Here is a 7,500-nt window from a genome sequence, read left to right on the forward strand (position 1 = left end):
CTACAAATGTCTTCTAAATCCTGACAGTTTTCAGAAAAACCCATGTTTCTATATATCAGTAAATTGTCATGTCAAGGACCCCAAAAAATGTATTTGGCCACTGATGTTGTTGTTATATTATCGATCAAAAGTCTTAATGTTTTGCCAATTATTTGGGAGCCCACTTGCGATACCCTGACGTGCCCACAAACAAATTCACACTTTGAATTCATAAACTATATATATATATATATATATAGTAATGCACCGAAAAATGTCTGTCAGTCAGTCCTTCTGTCTGTCTGTCGCCTACACTTCCTTATATTAACCTGACTCAGGAGTCAGGACCTGACTCTCTACTGCCCCATCTGGCGAACATCATTTGCTGTTCATATATTCAGAACGGGTAAGGACTATATATATATATATATATATATATATATATATATAAAGCTTGTCTCCTGAGGCCTCTGGTCCTGAGGAGAGGTCCCGGTAGGTAAGCCCCCAGTAAGCCTGTGCATTAAGGCGCTTGTGGTGACAGGTAGAAAGCCAGCTACTCACCATTTTTGTGCTAATCCTCGGATTACTATACTCACACAATGGGGCTGCCTAACCGTAATGCTTAACAATCACCCACAACAACTTGAATCATTTTAATATGAAGATTAGGGAGAGATTGTATTGGTCACATGCTCATACACCAGATAAGAGCCATAGAGTAAGACAGAGTTACGACACCTCCGGTCACTTCATGGGGCCAGTCTAATGTCTTCTACATAGACTTATTGGCGAATAGTGATAAAAGCCTGCAAACCGGAAGTTTACGGAATGCATTGGAGTCTATGGGCTTTACAGTGACAAACGAGTTACATCAACCACGTGACCGGGCTGTTTTCTGCCCCCTCATTGTCGTAACTCTGTCGTACTCTATGGCTCTGAGTCTCATGTACATGTTCTGAGAAATGCTGGCGGTAATTGGTTCACTGTCTCCACCACACAGCTCTAACAATGTCTAGCATGTGTAGAACAAAGTATTAATAAAGTACAAATAAAATGAAGTTAAGTAATAAGGGTTACTGTACGTGAGGTATAAGGTATTAAAGTAGTGAGTGTAGAAAATGTAAATTACCGTATATACTGTATGTCTGGGTGATTGGATTGAATTGGACTATCAATACAAATAATACATTGGAATATTGCCATGTTTAATAATAGTCCAGCATTGCGGCGCTCATTGCACGCGCTGCCAGGGTGCCAGGCTTTTGAGCGCGCACACACACACACACACACACTCATGCATGCTTGCGTGCGCGTGCACATGATAATGTGACGTGCGCCTGACATCATTAAAGTATAGCATCCCACCAGTTCAAAACATCACCACTACAACACTGCTATAGTGACTCAGTGAGTACTGCTTGTGACACACTGAGAGCTACAAAGGACTACATGACCACAAGCTACTGAATCACACACACACACACGCACGCACGCACCGTCAGTCTGTCGTGAGCTTCACTTTGCTTACTCACTCAGTTACTCACAGAGTCACAGGCTCTCAGACATATACGAGAACTATTAGCGTTAGACCGTGAAACCAAAGTAGAACGTGAACCATGAGAGTCATATCACGGTCATTCAATTCAATTCTATTAAAGTGTCAAATCAAGTCGTCTCAAGACACTTTACATTGTGGAGCAGGTCGAGCCTCGACAGTCCCACCTTGAGCAAGCCATTTTTATTGTATAGCGTAGAAGTAAACGTGCTAATATTTGCACGCGTCGGTTTGTCAGTAGTAAAAGTACCTTCGATATTGCAATGAGATTAGATTAGATATACTTTATTGTCCCACACGCGGGGACATTTGTCTTGGGCAAAAGTGCATAGTACATCAACGTTTTAGAACACGCACACAGACAGACAATACACAATAGCAGCATTGTACACAATCATTGGAAAGAGTATTCACAAGAGATAAGAACAAGATAAGATTATTATTGGCCCTTGTATAGTGGAGTGGAAGCAAAGGAATGGAAATTGGACATATACTCATCAAGTAAAGCTCCTCAAAATTGCAGTACTTGTGCAAATGTACATATAGACTATAGTTATATACCTTTACACCAGTGGTTCCCAAAGTAGGGTCCAGGGACCCCCGGGGGTCCTTGAGGCAGTTCCAGGGGGTCCCCAGCTAAATGATAGTTTGGAACCAAATGGAACCCTTATGGGTCTGTAACTCTGAGAGTTAAATTACCATTGATTTTACAATATAAATCGGGGGTCTCAGAGATAGAAATGCCATTAAATGGGGGTCCGTAGACTATAATGCAGGTCAAACTGGGGGTCCTTGAAATTAAACGGGTCGAGAATCACTGCTAGAGCGCCGTGAAAATCTTCTCTTATGCATGGGGGTCTCTTGCTGTATCTTGACATGAACAGGTTTGGGAACCCTTGCTTTAAAACAAATTTTGGACGGGAACCCCTTTTGGTGTTAGCATTATGTTATGTTTTAGCTATTGAAAAATAGCAGATCTACAAGCTCATAGCGCGCCACCGAGTGGCGCGCTACGATCTTGTAGGTCTGCTATTTTTTTTAAATCGAAGAACGACTGACATAGAAACATAGCTTTTTCAGAAAACTGTCAGGATGTAGAAGACATTTTTAGAATCTGATCTCAGGTCAAAACGGGTTAACACCCCTGCCTGAGAGTCATATGTAGGTCAGTGTCTGATCGTCAGAGCATGCTTCCTCACTCTCAGCGATACCAGACATATCATCGTATTATTATAATAATATGTATTACTATGCATACGTTATCACTCTCTTCCAGTATCCATAGCAGCGCGGCAGGCAGGCGGGGCTGCTATGAATCATACAAACTCAGCGAACTATATTACAGGGCCGTGTGTGTGTGTGTGTGTGTGTGTGTGTGTGTGTGTGTGTGTGTGTGTGTGTGTGTGTGTGTGTGTGTGTGTGTGTGTGTGTTGTGTGTGTGTGTGTGTTGTGTGTGTGTGTGTGTGTGCTGTATATATCCTGAGCCTAGTTTCACTTCCTCCGTCTGTATCCCCACATTATTATTAGTGATGTAATCCGGTGTAACTGCACGGGCAAGTCGGCACCCCTCAGGCACGTCGACGTCACTCAACAACACATGAGTTGCTGTGCGTATAGAGGTGTCTGTCTGTCTGTCTGTCTGTCTGTCTGTCTGTCTGTCTGTCTGTCTGTCTGTCTGTCTGTCTGTCTGTCTGTCTGTCTGTCTGTCCAAATATGTATTTGTGGTAGAACCAACTGTAGGGATGTCCTGATACACTTTTTTCGTTTCCGATCCCGATATACCACAATTTCTGTGTTAACCGATACCGATACCAGAGAATAATAAATATAATAATAAAAAAAGAAAAAATATCTTATTTTGAAGTCCACCGACCGGGAATAGTGTTTATAGCTATCTAGCTATATATCTCGTGTTGTGTTTATATAGGAGACTCCTCACTCAAATGTGCACTTGCAGTTTGGGCAACCTGAAAGCAAACTCCATCTGCCCCTAACATTTTATTTACCTGCCATAGTGTCAACCCCTTACCCCTATAGCTGTGTCGGTCCGCTGGTTAGACTGGCATATTCGCCGATACCGATATGACCAAATAAGGGCCGAACCGATACAGTATCGGGACATCTCTAGAACCAAGTCAAACAAAATTTGAAACGCCTCAACTCTTACAATTCCGAGTTGCTACAAAATACATTTCAAAACAAATGCCCCAAATAGCTCACAGCGCGTTGCAACAGATTGGCTACTTGTTTTATTAGTATAGGACACCACATATCGTCTCTATCGGGTGGAAACTTCATTATGTCCAATACTGTTCATGTTCAAAATTAAAATAAAGAAATATGACAAAAGTAGCAGATCTAAAGCGACGTGTTTCGAGCTTGTAGATCTGCTACTTTTGAAGACTTTTGGAGCATTCATTTAGGCTATCGGAAAAAAACCTTTTGGTGTTGTAACTAAGCATTATTTAGCTATTGAAAAATAGCAGATCTACAAGCTCATAGCGCGCCACCGAGTGGCGCGCTACGAGCTCGTAGGTCTGCTATTTTTGAAAAATCGTGAAAATGTGGCACAAATCTTTGAATATATATTCTTTCAGAAGACTTTATATTTGGGATAATATGGAGATAAGAGGTTTCTTTCTCCCCTCGATGCACCATCCTTTTGACTTACTAAAGTGTTTCTGTAATGTGACTGTGATGTGGAGCGTGATGGCTTTTACAGGCCTGCCGTTGTCTAGACCGAATAGTAGGGATTGATGGCGGTTGGTCGTGTTTATGGTAGAGCCGTCTTGTGTCAGTACTAAACATGTCAGTTGGTGCTCAGACAATATAGTAGGTCGGCTAGTGCACTCACTCTAGGAAGGCAATAAGCACGCGGTGTACGCTTACACACACATGTGTGTGTGTACGCGCGCACGCACATATGCACGCACGCACGCACGCACGCACGCACACACACACACACACACACAGCCACACATGAAATTAAACGGGTTGAGAATCACTGCTAGAGCCGTGAAAATCTTCTCTTGTGCATGCATGGGGGTCTCTGCTGTATCTTTTCAAATGGGGGTCCGCCTGTGAATTCGGGGGTCCTTGACATGAAACAGTTTTGGAACCCTTGCTTTAACACCCCTGCCTGAGGTCAGTGTCTGATCGTCAGTGCATGCTTCCTCACTCTCGGTGATACCAGACATCGTATTATTATTATTATTACATGTATTACTATGCATACATTATCGCTCTCTTCCAGTATCCATAGCAGCGCGGCAGGCGGGGCTGCTATGAATCACACACACACACGCACACACGCACACGCACACGCACACACACACACACACACACACACACACACACACACACACACACACACACACACACACACACACACACACCCTTCTTGTTTGTCCACTTTGATTTTGATTTCTAGTTTTTAACCTTTTAACCTTTTAACTAGTTTTTATAATAAAATTGTTTTTACTTCTGTTCTGTAAAGCGATAAATCGTATATATTATTATTATTATTATTATTATTATAAATATGCATACCTACGTACAGTATACAGTGGTGGGAAAGAAACTATAAGTACATTTACTTTGAGTTTGAGGTACTTTGACTTTACTGGAGTATTTCCAGTTGCTTTTACAGTACTTTTATACTCTCCACGACATCTAGGGACATGTTGTACTTTTACTGCACTGCAATCATTTGGAAACTTTAGTTACTTTGTTGATTTGGATTGTTATTACAAAACATACCTTAACGACTTAAACCCTGTATTTTAAGCTAACGTGGCACGTTGACGTTCTGCTATTTTCACATTTTTTCATGTTTTTTATACTTTAGGTACATTTTGATACCAATACATACATTTTAATTGATACTTTCACTTCATTAACAAATGTGAGCACAGACACATTATGTAATATAAACACATAATAGAGGGTATGCGCGTGACATCATCATCAAACCAGGAAGTTATGCAGGAACGCCTACTGAGTGGCAAAAAACTACTTTCTGGCCTTGACAGCCCATACATCCACACAGAAAAGTCATATCTGATTGCATTAAACAACATTAAACAATGTTAAACTCACTTTGCCTGTTGCTTTGCCACTCGATTTGCCACTCGATGTGCCATTCACTTTAAGCATGCGCATACTCTCTATACATACACGGCGCAAAGGGTAATAATGGAGCATACACGCACACACACACGCGCACACGCACACACACACACACACACACACACACACACGTACGCACACACGCACACATTTCTCGCACACCATCTGTATATAGTCTTGCCCAATCCCTTCACGTGCGCTCTCACCACTTGCACAAGATTAACAACACCCGTGCAGCCAACGGACTGACCCCCTGCCCTACATCCCCACGCTACGCAGCACCTCCACAGAAAGGTTCCACTGTTCCCTTCTCCGTGCCCCCTTTCAGCTCCCACATCCCCCCTTCCCCCCTCCCAGTGTTGCCTGCATGTCGGCTTGTTTTGTTATAAGCAACTTTGTAAGGCTGCTTGTAAATTATTGGTATAGTTGTGTTTAGTTGTTTCTTTTTAGTTGTTGTTTGTTTCTAACGTGTAGTTGATTATTTAGCCTTGCTTCCAAATGGTTGAATTATCTGAACCAGTGGTTCTTATTTTCATGAAAATGTTTTGAGCCACTGGGAGAATTTGTGTTATGTTTCGTAAAATATTCCCAATATTTCACATTTTATTTCAAGAGTTATAGCAAATCTACAAGCATCGCAACTAAAATAGAAGGTTTTACAGAAAACAGTTTTTCAGAAATCGGCCTCAAGTCTAAATGGGTTCATGATAATATAACGTTAATGACATTAAAATAAGTTTGAAAAAAATCTTCTGGCTTTTTTTTTCCCCAGCGAAAGCTTTACTCACAATAACAGAAAACCGAAAAGACACCAGCATGGCGCCCTGGGGGACTCCTCCCGTCAACCATATGGGGTTTAAGTGGTTAACCTGCAGGGACATATATGGCTGACATGTTTCCCATCGGGGGGATGGATGGATCGAGGTGGGGGGGGGATTGTTTTTTAGAGGCCTCTCTGCTTCGCATTAGGGCTCGCTGGGTCGTGGTGGTGGTGGTGGTGGTATGTCGTACGGGTGGTTTGACGGCTGCAGAGAGAGGGAGCGACGCGATAGGGGAGCCATGTTGAATGGTAGCGCCGAGCGGGGAGCCCCGAAACTGGAACCGCATGTGCCTTTTTGTGGTTCAAGCTGCACGTCGTTGTGACTAACTACCTCTGGGAGCAGCGGGGGGGCGCGGCTCTGAGGCGCTTTGAAGAGGGGGAAAAAATCGTCGAAGCTCCTTTTCACCTGACGTACATATATATATATAACAAGACGGAAATGATTTGTCGCGTGATCCCCGCACGGGCACTCGTTCGTAAAAGCCAAGACGCCAAATCTATTGGCTTGCCACTCCGCTCGAGGGGGGTCGGGTCGATCCTCTTAAAGAAAAAAGAAAAAAAAGATTGACCGCAATTTCGGTTGCCAGATGAGCGCCATTTGGGTGATAAGTATAGGCCTGTATACACCATCGCCTGCACGCTTTGAAGACGAAACGGAATCCCCACAGGCCTACTTATAGTAATCTGTTTCCCTGGCGGGCGTGCGTGCTTGACTTTGACCCTCGGTGACCGGACCGGTACAGAGAGAGAGAGAGAGAAGCATTCGGCCACTGTTGCCACCGGCGGGGCACGAGCAGCATGCAGACCCCCACGGGGTCACGGGTCGGGGCTGACGGCATGTGCAGCTGGACACGGCAAGGAAGGGGTCAAAGGTCAGCGGAGGATTCCCTGGGTATAGGAAGAAGAAGAAGAAGGCAGTGTGCGAGTGTGTGTGTGTGTGTGTGTGTGTGTGTGTGTGTGTGTGTGTGTGTGTGTGTGTGTGTGTGTGTGTGTGTGTGTGTGTGTGTGTGTGTGTGTG

The sequence above is a fragment of the Electrona antarctica genome (genome assembly GCF_951216825.1).
Source record: "Electrona antarctica genome assembly, chromosome: 7".
Classification (NCBI taxonomy): Eukaryota; Metazoa; Chordata; class Actinopteri; order Myctophiformes; family Myctophidae; genus Electrona; species Electrona antarctica.